The sequence below is a fragment of the Urocitellus parryii genome, chromosome 1 (assembly GCF_045843805.1).
Source record: "Urocitellus parryii isolate mUroPar1 chromosome 1, mUroPar1.hap1, whole genome shotgun sequence".
Classification (NCBI taxonomy): domain Eukaryota; kingdom Metazoa; phylum Chordata; class Mammalia; order Rodentia; family Sciuridae; genus Urocitellus; species Urocitellus parryii.
Window position 1 is genome coordinate 251,433,963 of NC_135531.1, and position 17,635 is coordinate 251,451,597.

Here is a 17,635-nt window from a genome sequence, read left to right on the forward strand (position 1 = left end):
TGTCCATTTACAACTAACTAAAAAATATTTTATTTTTTTAATATTTTTTATTTTATTTTTTTAGTTTTTGGCAGAAGCAACATCTTTGTATGTGGTGCTGGGAATCGAACCCGGGCCACACGCATGCCAGGCAAGCGCGCTACCGCTTGAGCCACATCCTCAGCTCCTAAAAAATATTTTAAAATAAATAAATAAAGATATTGTGTTCATCTACAGCTGAAAATATGTTTTTTCAAAGTTCCTTATAAACTGAACACTTAAGTATTATTATCATTCAATCTCTGTTCTACTTAGAAAACAGGAAAATGCAAGAGTTAAAGATTCCAGGGGAGAAGTCAATGGGAGTATGTTTTAGTAAGGTTTTTTTTTTTTTTTTTTTTTTTTGGTTCATCGTGACCAAAAGACCTAATAAGAACAATTTTTGAGGAGGAAAAGTATATTTGGAGTTCATGGTTTCAGAGATCTCAGTACAAAAACTGCCAACTCCATTGCTCTGGGCCTAAGGTGAGGTTGAACATATGGTGGAAAGCAGCTCAGGACATGAAACCAGGAAGCAGAGAGAGAGAGAGACTTCTCTCCAGGGACAGAATACATATATCAAAAGCATGTACCCAGAGACCCACTTCCTTCAGCCACACCCTAACTGCCTACAGTTAATCCATTGAAGTGGATTAATGCACCAATTAGGCTAAGGCTCTCATAACTCAATCATTTCATGCAATTTTCTTGCATTGTTTCACACATGAGCTTTTGAGGGATACCTAATCTCTAAATCATAACAAGAATTAGGTCAATTTTTGTGGTATCTAGCAGCCACCTGTTTATTATACTCATTTTCTTTATTTCTGGGCATACACCTACACTGTATTCCTCAGCTTTGCAGTTAGATGTGGCCCTGTTGCTGAATTCTAATCAATGGGATGGTAATGGGTGGCAGCCATGTGCATCACTTAAGGTCTGTTTCATAAAAAAAAAAATTACACTCCTTATCTTCAGATGCTGGCTTTTGCAGACACAGTGACTTTGGAGATATTGTCAAAGAAGATACAAGGTAGAAGAAGCCGGGTGCGGTGACATACACCTGTAATCCCAGCAGCCCAGGAGGCTGAGACAGGAGACTTGCAAGTTCAAAGCCAGCCTTAGCAGTGGTGAGGTGCTCAGCAACTCAGTGAGACTCTGTCTGTATAAATAAAACACAAAATAGGACAGTGGTCTAGTGCCCCTGAGTTTAATCCCTGGTACCAAAAAAAAAAAGAAGAAGAAAGAAGCCTGGGGTCCTGAATCAACAGTAGTATGGAGAACAGCTCCTCACAGATCAGGAGCATCCAACTTAGACTTTTGCTACCTTTGTTCCACTTACATTACTATGTGAAATTGTCAATGTTTGACTACTTTTGACCTATAAAAATGGTAATTTTACATAACTCAACCTAAGACATTTTGTGCCGCAGTCTGGCTGGGAACATATCACAAGCCACTGAAGCAGGAACAAACTTTATTTCTGAACTCCACCAGCACACTCCACACATGCTCCCGGGAACTCCCCCGAACACCATGCGGCTCCTCCAGGAACCAGCAACCGGAAAATTCCCTCCTCCGGCACTTCCCCAACCAATGGGAACTCTCCGGGAATCCCTGAGAGAGCTCAAGCTGAACTCAACGGGAACTCCGCTAGAACTCAACAGTCATCATCTTAATGGCTCCCTAGCGTCACCTCTCAACCACTACTTCTGGCAAAAATGCCATGCGTCATCCCGACTCGGCTGTGGCCCTCAACAATTTTGGATTGTTTTAGCAACATTGTAACTGTCATACACCATCTTTTTTTTTAATATTTATTTTTTAGTTTTCAGGGACACAACATCTTTGTATGTGGTGCTGAGGATCGAACCCAGGCCGTACGCAAGCCTGGTGAGCGTGCTACCACTTGAGCCACATCCCCAGCCCCACCATCTTAAACTAAATCTTTTTTTTTTTTTTTTTTTTTTTTAAAGAGAGAGTGAGGGAGAGAAAGAAAGAAAGAGAGAGAGAGAGAGAGAATTTTAATATTTATTTTTTAGTTATCGGCGGACACAACATCTTTGTTTGTATGTGGTGCTGAGAATCGAACCCGGGCCGCACGCACGCCAGGCGAGCGCGCTACCGCTTGAGCCACATCCCCAGCCCCTAGACACATTTTCAAAGATGAAAAGAAAATTAGGATTCTTGAGTTCATGGATCAGAGATTGTAAACTGCCTACTTTGGGTCCAGATTTGTGTACAAAAATATTGTTATTTGCTCTATAAAATGTTGGCCCAAATTGGAGCAATCCTGTAATCCCAACGGCTCAGGAGGCTGAGATAGGAGGATGGCAAGTTCAAAATCAGCCTCAGAGCAGCAAGGCACTAAGCAACTCATTGAGACCCTGTCTCTAAATAAAATACAAAATAGGGCTGAGGATGTGGCTCAGTGATTGAGTGCCCCTGAGTTAAATCCCCAGTATTAAAAAAAAAAAAAAAGTTGTTGTTGAATCAAATATATTTTCCTGTCATGCACTCAAAAATATTTTTATCTGTTTTTGTTTGTTTCACACTTAGAAATAATGTAGCAAAGCAGGGTTGGGTTGTAGTTTTGTGATAGAGGGCTGGCACAAAGCCCTGGGTTCAATTCATCAGTGCCCCCAAAAGTGTAGCAAAGAAAAAAATTCAAACCCAATTTTAAAAGCCCAAGGAACAAAACTTAATAATTAAATCATTAAGGTCTTCAGAGGGAGAGAGAAAATTATAATTATGGGATTTTGAAAGCACAACATAAAATTCAGAAAACAGGGCCGTCCCGGAGTCTACAAGCCTTCCATCTCTCACAGCTTGCTTCTCAGCCTAGCCCAGCCTCACCATGATGGATGCCTTCGTGGGCACCTGGAAACTAGTGGACAGCAAGAATTTTGATGACTACATGAAGGCACTTGGTGTGGGCTTTGCTACCAGGCATGTGGCCAGCATGACCAAGCCCACTACAATCATCAAAAAGAATGGGGACACCATCATCTTAAAAACACAGATCACCTTCAAGAACACGGAGATCAGTTTTCAGCTAGGGAAGGAGTTTGATGAGACTACAGCAGATGACAGGAAGGTCAAGTCCACTGGATGGAGGAAAACTCGTCCACGTGCAGAAGTGGGACGGGCAAGAAATTATGCTTGTGCGGGAGCTAAATGATGGGAAACTCATCTTGACACTCACCCATGGCATTGTAGTGTGCACTCGCACTTAGGAGAAAGAGGCATGACCCACCAGCGCTGTCACAGACTGTTCCTCTGTCAACTGGCCACCCCTGAACTCAGCACCACATTGCCTCATTTTTTTCCTCTAGCATTTTGTATAAACCTACTTTGGGGAATTCTTCTGGGATCAGGTGACACCAGCCTGGATCCCCAGTTTCCACTGTGTATGTATGTGTTTCTTTTCTTTTTTTTTAAACTGTATCTAAATATGCTCTGAAGTCAATAAAGCAGAGCAGAGGCCCCGCAGTTGCCTCTGGTAATGTGAAAAGAAAAAAAAAAAAAAAGAAAAGAAAAGAAAAAAGAAATAAATTCAGAAAACAGGAAAAAATTCAGTGATAGAGTATTTGCCTAGAATGTATGAAGGCCTAGGTTTGGTTTCACAAAATAAATATAAAAGGAAGAAGAAATAAAAAGATTAATAAAATTGACTATATTAAAACTTTTGGATAGCCAGGCATAGAGGCACCTGCCACATGGCATATTCCGTTATCTAGAGAGGCTGAGGCAAGAGGATTGCAAGTTCAAGGCCAACCTCGACAACTTGGCAAGACCCTGTCTTAAAATTTAAAAATTAAAGGGCTAGGGCTAGGTGCAGTGGCACATGCCTGTAATCCCAGTGGCTCAGGAGGCTGAGGAAGAAAAATCGCAGTTGAAAGCCAGCCTCTGCAATTTGTGAGGCCCTATCTCAAAATAATTTTTTTTTTTTTAATTTTAACATTTATTTTTTCTTAGTTCTCGGCAGACACAACATCTTTGTTGGTATGTGGTGCTGAGGATCGAACCCGGGCTGCACGCATGCCAGGCGAGCGCGCTACCGCTTGAGCCACATCCCCAGCCCTCAAAATAATTTTTTTAAAAACAAGGCTAGGGATGTAGCTCAGTGATAGAATGCCCCTGGGTTAGTCCCTAGTACCACAGACATTTAAAAAAAAAAAATGTATAGGAAAAATACTTCTTGGTTAGCAAAAATACTGTAGGATAGTCAAAATATAAGAAATATTTTCTTTACTATGTAAAGAGATTAAGAAAATTAAGATGAAAAATAGTAACAGGCAGTTCTAGGATAAAAAGTATACATAGATGAATGATCAAAGAATGTAAGGAAAGTTATACTTTGTTAAATTGCCAAATAAATAATACTCTTTGTTGTCCAGAGCACTGGGAGAATATTTCTTTCTTTTCTTTTTCTTTCTTTCTTTTTTTTTTCTCAGCAGTACTGAGGCTTAAAGGGAGAATATTTACCTAATAGCTATGCAAAGTAAAAATACCAACCAAGCAATGCTACTGCTAGTTTTGTACGTATATAATCACGCAAGTCACTAAAGCACTTGTTTATAATAGCAAAACAAACCAGAAACAACTATAATATCCCATAAATATGGCTAGTAGTTCATCTTATGACTAAAAAGTTTAGCCATTAAGGGACTGGAGTTGTGGCTCAGGGGTAGAGCGCTTGCCTAGCGCATGCCGGGCCCTGGGTTCGGTCCTCAGCACCACATATAAATCAGTAAAATAAAAGTATAAAAAAAAAGTTTAGGGTCTGTGGCTCAGTGGTAGAGTGCTCTCCTTGCACGTGCGAGACCCTGGGTTCAATCCTCAGCACCACATAAAAATAAATAAGTGAAATAAAGGTATTAAAATATTTTTAAAAATTTAGCCATTAAAATACAAATGGATCTCCTAGATGAACTATTATAGTGGGAAAAGCAAAGTGCAGAGAACAGTGTGGAACTAGTTTGTAAAATATTTTTTTTAAACATTTTCTAGTATTGATTTTTTAGTTTTAGGTGGACACAATATCTTTATTTATTTTTACGTGGTGCTGAGGATCAAACCCAGTGCCTCATGCATGCTAGGCAAGCACTGTACCACTGAGTCACAACCCCAGCCCTGTAAAATATTTTGAAAGATACGTGTACTAATTTGTCTTCCATTACTACAGTAAAATGCCAAAAGCTGAACACTTATAAAGAAAATTAGTTTATTTAACTTAAAGATTTGGAACTGAAGTTAAAGTGGATGGCCCTACTTGTTTGGTTTATGATGAGAGCCTCGTGGCAGATGGAATCATGGCAGGAGTGTGTAGATAAATAGTGATCACATAAACAGGAAGCCAGGGGGTGGGGAGGATCTTGCATTTTTACTACAACCCCTCTTGAAAGAATTAACCCAAGAGGACTGCCTTAAAATTGTATCTTCAACATTGCCACACTGACCACCATGTGAATCTTTCAGGCATACACTCACCCATATCTAAACCATAGCAATGTGTATGTACCCCTATCCCTATGACCTGTGTACAAGAAACTATTAATATTTGCCACCTTTGGAGACAGGGATTTGAGGTTTGGAAATCAGAGGGTGGTAAGATTTTTGTTCTTTGTTCCCTTCCATAGTTTCATTAAAAAAAAAAAAATGCCTGTGTTATTGTCACATATTTTCATTAAAAAAAAAAAAAAGACAAAAACATAGACTAGCCAGGTACATGGTATAATTCCAGCAACCTGGGAGGCTGAGGCAGAAGGATTGCTAGTTAAAGGCCAGCCTAAACAACTTAACAAGAACCTGTCTCAAATGTAAAATAAATAAATAAATAAATAAAAATAAAAAGTCAGGGGCTGGGTTTGTGGCTCAGTAGTAGAACACTTGCCTATCACACGTGAAGCATTGGGTTCCACCCTTAGCACCACGTAAAAAATAAATAAGATAAAGGTATTGTGACCATCTACAACTAAAAATATTTTTTAAAAAATAGTCTGGGGATATAGTTCAGTGGTCAAGCATTCCTGGGTTTAATTCCCAATAGCAAAAAAAAAAAAATTAAAAATAAACAATGCTATAGGCAGTGATGCTGGCTGTTTGTCTTATTTTTGCTTGTTTGTTTTTTGCCTGCAGAGTTCATGAGGGAATTTGTTGTTGTTTTCTTTTTTGTATGGGGGGCGGGGCGGGGGCAGAGGTACCAGGGATTGAGAGAGGGGGTGCTTAATCACTGAGTCACACCTCCAGCCCGTTTTTATTTTTTATTTTGAGACAGGATCTCTCTAAATTGCTCAGGGCCTCACTAAATTGCTGAGGCTGGCTTTGAACTTTAGATACTCTTGCCTCAGCCTTCCGAGCTTCTGGGATTATAGGTATGTGCTACTGCACCTGGCTTGTTTTCAAGATGTGGTCTCACTAGTTTGCCTAGGCTGCCCTCAAATTCCTTGGCTCAAGCAATCCTCCTGCCTCAGCCTCTTTAGGCTGAACTTGCAAGCACATGTCCCTGAGCCCATTTAAGAGGCTTTTTTTTTTTTTTGTAGTTTAGTTTTGTGGTTTCAACAATGTTATCAGTAGGGTTTTTCCAGTAAGAAACAAAGTTGGAAGAGAAGTATGAATGGACAAATTCTTTGAGTTGCATCAGTTCTCTGTACATAGTTCATAAGCTTCCAATTATTATTCTTTATACCTCAGGCCAAAACATCACTTATTAATTAATGCCTCATCTTCATTTTATAGCAGAAGAACTGTAATCTCAGAAGAGTTATGGTGACAGAATTACAACTGCATCTCCCACCTGTTTAATTTGTTGAAGAAATATTATGTTATGCAATGCTGATTGGAATTAATACAAATGACCCGATTTGATCTTACATGATCTGTAATGACTGAAACAAAAGCACAAATAGATATTTATGACTTTGCTTTTCATTCTCTACTTGCTCTAGATGTGCTTTTCTCTCTCACAATCTTCCTCAGAGTTTGCCTTCATTTCTCATCAATTCTTGTGATTGGGTTTTCTTCTCCCTTTCCAAATCACAGATGTTTTCCCACCCTGTGAAAACTAGGGACTGGCTAGCCAGAGCATTACTGTAATTGTGTTCTGGAGGAAATCCTTTCTTTTATTGCCAGGAATTTCAGGCTCCAAAAAGGGGGAGGTGGGGGTGGGGTGGGGCTGGCACACTGCCAGGTAATTGCCTCCTTCTTCCCTTTAGCCATCTACAGGCGACTGGCTGGAGCCCGAGGGTAAAACCACAGCCTCCAGGCTTGGAAGGGAGGGACTTTCTGGGATCCTGGGAGTTGAGTTGATCCTGGTCATTTCTCTACCATACAAGCAGGACCTCTATTAAGCCACAGTCTAGCAAATTTTAATGCCTTCTAAAAGTAGAAACCATATAAACTCTGTTGATCACAGATCACCAATGTTAAAAACCCAATTATGAAACCTTTTCTTTCACCTAAACTAGGGGTTGGGGTTGTGGTGTATCTTAATGGTAGAGCACTTGTCTAGTATATATGAGGCCTTAGGTTCAATCCTCAGTACTGCAAGAGTAAAATAAACCAAAGATTGGTTTTTGCAAAGAACCAGTACATATTTTAGGCTTCACAGACCACATGATCTCTGTTGGGACTACTTACTTAATTCCATCATTGTAATGCCAAAGCAGCATTGTGATACCAAAACAAATGAGTGTGGCTATGTTCCAATAGAACTTTATTTATGGACACTGAAACATAAATTGAATTTAATTTTCACATGTCATACAACACTATTCCTTTAATTTCCAGCCATTAAAAAATGGGCTCATGGGCCACGTAAACTGTGTATAGTTTGCTGATCCCTGATCTAAAGGAAGTGGTTTTCAAACTGCTTTGGCAACCCATCTGAGGGGGAAAAAGACTCTCTTGGCTACAGAATATGCCTCCCAGCTCCTTTTTCCATTTTTTTTTTCTGTTTTGTATTTTGGCCTCCCAAGTTTTGCTTTATTTACAGAGTTTCATAGTTAAAAGTTTAAAAATCCCCTGATCTAACCAGAATCTTTTTTTTTTTTAATTTCAGTCCAGTCCATTTTTTTTTTTTCTTGGTCTTCCCTCAGTAGAGATGGAGAACAGTTGGTCATCTAGTTCATTTTAAGGACCTCTTAAGGAAGTTATCATGAGGTAATTGAAAACTCAAGCTTTGTCCTTTTCACATACTTCATAAATCTGTCAGATACCCCCCCAATCCTCTAATTCATATTATTGCCCTTCTCTCCAAAGTCCTATAAAATTCCACAAACTGAACTGGGTCTGGGGGCATACACCTGTAATCCCAACTAGTTGGGAGGTGCAAGCAGGAGAATTGCAAGTTTGAGGCAGCCTGGGCAATTTAGTGAAAGACCTTTCTCAAAAAGAAAGAGTCTAAGAGGGAAAGAGTCTAAGAGGGAAAATCACCTGGGGTCAGAATTCAGAAAATCTTGAATTGACAGGAAGAAAACTGGGAAGTAGGTAAAAGCAAGAGTCTTGGGATTGGAGCTCTGAACAACCCGGGGTGCCTCTGGATCATCCCCCATGCCTCTTTAATACACAAATAATGCAAATACGTTCATCACAGCAAATAAAAGAAAATTAGAATCACTCAGGTAACTACTGTAAAAATCACGGGTATAGGGACTGGAGTTGTGGCTCAGTAGTAGAGCGCTTGCCTAGCACATGTGAGGCCCTGGGTTGGATCCTCAGCACCACATAAAAATAAATGAATAAAGGTATTGTGTCCAACTACAACTAAAAAATAAATATTTTTAAAAAATCACTGGTGTATGTCATTCCAGAACTCTTTTTAAATGAGCATACATATGTAAAAAAAAAAATTTATACTCTGTAGTATCACCTGTGTTCTCATGGGCTATTCAAATTTACTGTGTACAAAACAAAACAAAACTCTTCATTTTATCTAAGCCTGGTTCATTGACACTAATTGTCCACTTCAAAACCAAGTTGACCTTCCATCTCCCTTACCACCATTCCAAGTATCACTAACTTTCCTTGTTAGATCTTCACTTAAACAAAAATTATACTAAGTCACATTCTAACCCATTCTTTCTAAAACTGGTCTGACTTTTTTTTTTTTTTTTAATACCGGGGATTGAACCCAACCCAAGGGCACTCTACCACTGAGCTATGTCTCTAGTCCTTTTTAATTTATCTATTTATTCTACTTTGTTATGCATGACAGCAGAATGCATTTCAATTCATAGTACACATATACAGCACAATTTTTCATGTGTCTGATTGTACACAAAGTAGACTCACACCATTCATGTCTTCATACATGTATTTAGGGTAATAATGTCCAACTTATCCCCATGCCCGCACCTTGTTTTTGTTTTTTGTTTTGTTACCAGGAATTGAACTCAGAGGCACTTAACCACTGAGTCACATCCCCAGCCCTTTTTATTTTTGAGACAAGGTCTCACTAAGTTGCTGAGGGCTTCACTATGTTTCTGAGGCTGGCTTTAAACTTGCAATCCTCCTGCCTCAGCCTCCTGAATTGCTGGGATTATTCACACATGTGCCACTGCAACGCACAGTCCTTTCTGTTTTATATTTTGAGACAGGGTCTCACCAAATTTCCCAGGCTGGCCTCAAACTTGTGATCTTCCTGCTCCAGTTAGTCACTGGGATTATAGGCATGTGCCACCACCATGCCCCAGCAAAGTCTGATGCATAAGCAAATATAAAACATGTTTAAAAGACAGTCTTTATATTTGCATAACTTAAAACAAGGCCCCCCAATGAAATGTGCCCAGTGTCCCTACCAGCTGCCTGCTGGACTTGAAAATTGTCATTTTTCAGGGAAATCTGAAATTATGGTTTAAGGCCACCCTTAGTTCCTATGAAGTCAGATAAGTCAGATGTTCAGGCTTGAGAGTTAATTCCAGAGGCTCCTGGGGCTTCATGAAACAGAAGAGGTGCAGCCTAGCTCTAAAATAAATTGGATACGGAGGTGTCAAAATATAATAATGCTGAATAATCATGGTAATTCAGAATCTAAGAAAGGATGATTTGAAAGTGGGCAATTAGTCTTAACTAACACTGGCTCCACTTCCCTTTATAGTCTGAGGAATCTGAGGGAGGAGGTATGCCCAGATGCACTAATAACAGTAGCCTTTCTGAGCACTTACTATATATTAAGCATAGTACTAAAAGCTTTGTTTTTGTTCTCTTTCTCACATGCCACTGTCAATGAGGCATCTGTAAAGGAAGAAGACAGACTTAGAGTAAGTAGTTCATCTAAAACCACCAAGCTAGAAAGTGCAAGAGCTGGGATTAGAGCCCAGGCCATGCGGCTTCAGAATTTTTTTTTTTTTTTTAGTCATAGATGGACACAATACCTTTATTTATTTATTTATTTATTTTACTGGAACATTTTTTTAATATTTATTTTTTAGTTATCGGCGGACACAACATCTTTGTTTGTATGTGGTGCTTGAGGATGGAACCTGGGCCGCACGCATGCCAGGCGAGTGCGCTACCGCTTGAGCCACATCCCCCCCACAATACCTTTATTTTATTTATTTTTATGTGGTGCTGAAGATTGAACCCAGTGCTTCACACATGCTAGGCCAGTGCTCTATCACTGAGCCACAATCCCAGCCCGAGAATCTTAATTCCTATGACATTTGGTCCTTGCTGTCAAAGATTTCCCAGTAAGGTCAGAGAAAAAAGGAGGTTACTTAGCAGGGCCATTCCTGTAGACTTGTAGGAACTAGGATTTCTACTCCAAAGGGAGCAAAATTTCTGAAGCCAAACTGTGACCCTACAGCTTCTGCACTTGAACAAAGGCCTGAAACAGACATCCACAACGGCTGGAGCTGTTGAAGAGATTCTGGATAGGGAGTGAGCTACCCTGAAGAAAAAGGCCTGAAATTTGCAATTTCCTCAATTTCCCTGTGTCCGCTGCTGTCAGCGCCAGTTTTTCACCTGCTGTTCATCTCCTAATTTAGCAATCTATATGGAGAAATATTTGGTATTTCAAAATATCAAATGTGTGCTACATTTAACACCGTCTTTACATATAGCATTCACTTTGACAACATATTAACCTTGCAAGTCACAAATGACTGAAGATCATATTCACTCAACAATTATTTATTGAGTACTAACTGTGTTCCAGACACTGTGTCAGTGCTGGGGATTTATTTTTACTTATTTATTTTTAAAGAGAGAGAGAGAGAGAGAGAGAGAGAGAGAGAGAGAGAGAGAGAGAATTTTTTTTAATATTTATTTCTTAGTTTTCGGCGCACACAACAACTTTGTATGTGGTGCTGAGGATCGAACCCGGGCCGCACGCATGTCAGGCAAGCGCACTACCGCTTGAGCCACATCCCCAGGCCCATGATGCTGGGGATTTAATAGTGAGAAAAAAAAGTCCTGATTCTTAAGGAGTATAAAGGAGAAAGTGAGTGCACTTGAGAGGAATTTTTAACAACATATGAGTAATGATATGAGAAAGTTCAGGACTCTATGAAAACACATATCAAAGACACTTTCTGACTCAGAAGCCAGGGCATGTATCCTTGAGGAAACAAGTTTTTTTTTTTTTTTCTTTTTATGATGATTGTTCTTCATAGACTATCTATTTACAAAAAAATCCTCCAAAAACTGGAAATCATTTTTAAAAGCAATTTTTAAAATTACGATGTTAAGTTGATCTCTACTTCTACAAAATTATATGACACAGGTCTTTAAAGTTTTACTGCATTTCAAGATTGTTCTTGAAGAGATATTCTGCCAGACATCAACAAGATCATCCTGTCTAACCTTCCATACTCAGACCTTGCGTTAAGAGTTGACATAAGGTAGGTCATTAAGTCTTTTCTCAGGGGAATTAATTGAGCCCACAGTAATTCTCTCTATTCTTTTCACTTCCTCTAGTTGTTTATGAAGAAGTGAACTTTAAGTTTCGACCTGAAGAAATAGGCATCAACCAAGTGAAGGAGAGGTAAAAGAAGATGAGCAGTCTAGGTAGAGGGAAGGTGGCTTTGCAGGAAGGAGGTAAAGAAACTTCCAGAGAAGGAGACTGAGATCAGCAGTTGGAAGGGAAAGTGGGGTCCAGACAGAGGTCTTCTTATTGTTGATGTTTTGTTTATCAGATGTGAGAAGTTCACATGTGTGTGATAAGTACGTGTGTGTACAAGAAGTACTCGTGTGTTCCTATGCTAGTAGGAATGAGCCAGTTGAGAAGGTGAGACTGAGAGATAACTATCCATAGTACAAAATCCAAAGAGGACATGAGAGAAAGAAAGAAGGAAATCTCCTTTAACAGGCACAAAGAAAAGAGGAGTTGTGAATTTGGGTGGATTTGTCACTTGTCTGTGGAATTGAGTTGGATTCTTTTTTTTTTTTTCCTGGAAAGGAGAGAGATCATCTATTGAAATTAAGAGTTGTCTAAGAAATTGGAGATCTGGATGTTCGTATATGAATATGCAACCAGGATAAGTTCACATCATGTATAACCACAAGAATGGGAAGTTATACTCTATGTATGTATAATGTGTCAAAATACATTCTGCTGGCCTAGCATGTGCGAGGCCCTGGGTTCGATCCTCAGCACCACATAAAAATAAATAAAATTAAATAAATAAATAAAATAAAGATATTGTGTCCAACTAAAAAATATTCTGCTGCCATGTATAACTAAAAAGAATAAATTAAAAAATCTAAAAAAAGAAAAAGAAATTGGAGATCTGGGGAAAAGGGGAAAAGTTGGAAATAGCCACTGTGGAGTGTTGTGTTCATGAATGTAGAGGGATGCAGGTCAGCCCAGGTGTGCCACATTTAACAGCCCAAGTGTGGGTACCTGGAAAGCAAAACCTTGGAGTCTTCCAGGCCAGTAGTGTTTCAGGCAAGGGCAATGAAGAGACAAAGGGCAGAGGAGTACAGGGTATTAGCTAGAGAATGAGGGAAGATAAGGCCTAAGGAATGTAAGTTGGGGGGTCCATGGGCTAGTTAGCAGAGAACTAGGGGAGTGCGGATAATTGAGCAACTCTGCTCTAAGTATACCCATATCTGTCCACTTCTAACCATTTCCATATTTAACCATTTCCATTATCTGTTGTAAACTACCATCATCTCTTTCTTGGTCCACTGAAATGACTTCTTCCTTCTTCTGTTCCTATCATCTGTAACCCTCTCTCCATTCAAGTTCTAATTATCTTTTTAAGTGTAAATCTATGATACCGTCAAATCAGGTGCCTCCTGATGATGCACTGAAAAGAACATATCACTTCTGCAGATATGCTGATAAAAATACATAATCTGAATAGAATCACGAGGAAACATCAGACATACCCAAATGGAAGAACATTCTACAAAGTGACTACATTCTTCAAAAATGTCAAGAAAAGACAAAGAAAGACAGAGGAACTGGTCTAGATTAAGGTGACTAAAGACAACTGACAACTGGGCTGGGGCTATAGCTCAGTGGTAAAGCACTTGCCTAGTATGCATGAGGCGCTGGGTTCAATCCTCAGCACCACATAAAAATAAATAAAATACGGCTGGGGTTGTGGGTCCACTGAAATGACTAGGGAAAATGGTGGGATGAGATCGGCATTATTACTGGTCTCATTGCTAGAGCATTTGCCTAGCACATACTAGGTCCTGGTTCAATCCTCAGCCCATATAACAATAAGTAAAATAAAGGCATTTTATCCAACTACAACTGAAAAATAAATATCTTTTTTTTAATTAAATAAATAATAAAATAAAGATGTTGTGTCCATCTATAATGAAAAAAAAAATTTAAAAAAAGAGAACTAACTAAATATAATGTCTTGTCCTGAATAGGATCTGGGACTAGGATACAAGTAGTCATAAGGAATATTAATGGGAGTACTGAAATTTTAATATGACCTGCAGATTAGATAGTAGCACTATTTCAATGTTATATTTCCTGATTTTGAACTAGATGCAGTGGTGTTTACCTGTAACCAATGAATGTCTCAAAATGAAAAAAAAAAAAAGGGCTGGGAATATTACTCAGTGGTAAAGTGCTCCTGAGTTCAATCTCCAGAACCAAAAGAAAAGACAATGAAAGGCAAGGAGTGGTGCCTGTAACCCCAGCTACTTGGAAGGTTGAGGCTTAGGCAGGAGGATTGCAAGTTCAAGGCTAGTATGGGCAATTTAGGGAGATTCTGTCTCAAAGTAAAAAAATAAGAAAGGGTGGGGATGTAGCTCATTAGCAGTGCACACTTTGGATTAAATCCCCAGTAGTGAAATATTTATTTAATATATAAGAACAGAATGAAAGGAGATGAAGCCAGATGAAACAGTGTCCACATCACAGGGACCCTGTAAGTCCTCATGAGGAGTTTTCATTTTAACCATCATGGGAAGCCATTATAGAGTTATAAGCAGGGGACTAACACAGTGACTTTTCTTTGGAAGAGATAACTTTTTCCATGTACCCTTTACTCAAATTCATTAATTGCTTACACTTTTTAAAACTTATTTATTTGTTTGTTCTAATCAGTTATGTTTGACAGCAGCTCTTTGATTCATTGTACACAAATGGAGCACATTTTTTTCACTTCTCTGGTTGTACACAAAGTAGGGTCACACCATTTGTGCAATCATACATGTATTTAGGGTAATAATGCCGGTCTCATCCCACCATTTCCCCCATTCCATCCCCCTCCTCTCTTATGTTTTAGCCTCATTTATTTGATTGGGTTTTGTGTGTGCGTGTGTGTGTGTGTGTGTGTGTGTGTGTCCTTTTCATTCTCTCTCACACACACATAATTTTATATACAATTTTTTTTCTCCATCATTTGAGAGTAAGTTTCAGACAATTATGCCCCTTCACTCATCAATATGCTTCATGAATTTCCTAAAAACAGGGACATTTCCTTAGATAACTACACTTTTGTCAAAATTATAAAATCTTTCTTTTTCTTCTTCTTCTTTTGCAGGGGCACTCTACTACCAAGCTACATCCCTAGCCCTTTTTATTTTAAGTTTTTTTTAAGAAAGAATTTTAATATTTATTTCTTAGTTTTCGGCAGACACAACATCTTTGTTTGTATGTGGTGCTGAGGATCGAACCTGGGCCGCACGCATGCCAGGAGAGCGCGCTACCGCTTGAGCCACATCCCCAGTTCTTTTTTTTTTTTTTTTTTCTTTTTTTTTTTTAGTTATCGGCAGACACAACATCTTTGTTTTGTATGTGGTGCTGAGGATCAAACCCGGGCTGTACGCATGCCAGGCTAGCGCACTACCGCTTGAGCCATATCCCCAGCCCCCCCAGTTCTTATTTTAAGTTTTTTGAGATAGGGTCTCACTAAATTGTCCAGGCTGGCTTCCAACTTGCAATCCTCCTGCCTCAGTCTCCTGAGTCACTGGTCATAGGTGTGTGCCACCACACAGTATATACTATACCGCTTCTATGTTTAGACACAGATTCGCAAATACTTGCCACCATGTTACAATTATCTATAGTCTTTGGCAAAGTAACCTGGTGTACAGATTTATAGTTTGGAAACAATAGGCTGTACCAAGTAGCCCGAGTCTATATTAGGGTATACCAAATGAGGTTTGTGATATTTGTACAGTGACAAAATTGCTTAATGATTTGTTTTATTTATTTTATTTTGTTTATTTATGAAGTACTAGGGATTGATCCTGGGGGCCTATACCACTGAGCTACATTCTCAATCCTTTTATTATTTTTTTACTTTGAAACAGGTTCTTCCTAAATTGCCAAGGTTGTCCTCAAATTTGCAATCCTCCTGCCTCAGTGTCCTGAGTAGCTGAGATTACAGGCATGTTGCTATGTCACCTGACTGAATGATTCATTTCTTAGAACAGATCCCCATTGGTAATGGACCCATGACTACTCCTCCTCCAATTCAAAGGGTTGATTCCCCATCATTCGGTTTGTTTTTCTTGTATTACCTCCTCAAAGGAGGTGACATTGTCCTATCCCCCAACCCTTTTCATTATCCAGTTATTTATTCCCCCCCTCCGTTTATGCCTCCTCTGATCTCCAGTAAATCTCCAAAAACTGGGTCAGTTTCATCTTGTGTATCTTGCTATCCCTTGCACCTAATTCAGTATAAGAGGATGTACTCAGGCTGGGTGCACAGCTCAGTAGTAGAGTGCCTACTTAACATGAGGGTTGGATTTCCAGTACTGTGTGGAACATACACACCCTCACAAGATGTGCTCAATAGCTTTCCAATGAATAAATGAACAAAGGAGGAAGGAGGCTGTGACCAGAGAGCACATTAGTGAAGGAAGTGGACCAGGAATGATGAGGTCCAGGGAGTATAGGAGTGGGTGAGTCCCTGACGTGCAGTACAGGCAGCATTCTGCATGATGAGTGAAGAAAGTAAATACCTATGAAATACAGGACAAAGATGTGTAAGAAAACCATACTATTTCTTTTGCTTCCCTACTTCCCTCCCTTCCTTGGAAGGAAAAGAAGCTGCCAAAGATCAAGGCATTTGTCCCTACTCATCTTAGAAACAAAACTGTGTCTGATTCTTTGCTGCACTCCCAGAGTTAAGAGGCTGGAAAATAGCCCAAGTGCGTCAAAATCCTGACTTTGATTCATAAACATGTTTGGAAAAAAAAAAGATGAAGAAAGAAAGAATGAATGGATGAAAGAATGAAAGAAAACCAGAAACTGTAGTTATGACCTAACCATAGTAAAAAAAAAAAAATCTCTTTGACTTCCATTGGTTTGGTATTAATGGAAGCCTTTTATCTCTAAAACTTTGTGCTTGTGCTGCCAAGCGGAGGAAGGAAAAATCGGGCAGAAGGCTCTATGTGCATAATCATGCTCCCACTGGCCCTCACTAAATGCAGGGCAGAGCTCCGCTGGAAGGCTCACCCCCCTGATTCTAGGAGGCCCCAGGCTAGCATGAGAAATCAGTGGGAAAATGTTCTCTTAGAAGTCAAATCCCAGCTTTTATCAGAAAACAAGGACAGATGAATAACGCCACAGGCAAGGACAGGCTGGCCCTTATGTTACTTATGTGAACATTTAAAAAAATTCTTCATAAATGCTTAGCCTGGAGTTCTTAGATCAAATGCTAATCTTTTCTGCCCTAAAATACAGTTTATGAAGTTAAGAGATCCTTAACTTTAGGCACTAAAGGGCACTACACCCTTGTAGCCTCTTTCTTTCTCCCTTGTTAGGACCATTTTAAGGGAGGAATAATTTATTTAAAAGTGCATTTTAGGGCTGGGGATGTGGTTCAAGTGGTAGCGCGCTCACCTAGCGTGCGTGCGGCCCAGGTTCGATCCTCAGCACCACGTATAAACAAAGATGTTGTATCCTCCAAAAGCTAAAAAATAAATATTAAAATTCTCTATCACTCTCTTTAAAAAAAAAAAAAGTGCATTTTAACACCTGTGGCTCCCTCCAAAGGATTACCTTTTCTCTCATTTCCTATAAGGATTTTTTTTTTTCTAGTACTGAGGATGAAACCCAGGGGTGCTCTGCCACTGAGCTACACCCCTAGCTCTTTTAAAAATTTTTATTTCAAGACAGGGTCTTATTAAGTTGCTAAGTTGCTGAGGCTGGCCTTGAACTTGTGGTCCCCCTGCCAAAGCCTCTGAAGTCACT

The 17,635-nt window shown here is 39.4% G+C and overlaps 1 pseudogene; it reads left to right on the forward strand.

Moving 5' to 3' along the window:
* Nucleotides 1–2,875: 2,875 nt before the first annotated feature.
* Nucleotides 2,876–3,269, forward strand: LOC113194327 (fatty acid-binding protein, heart pseudogene; annotated as a pseudogene).
* Nucleotides 3,270–17,635: the final 14,366 nt, after the last annotated feature.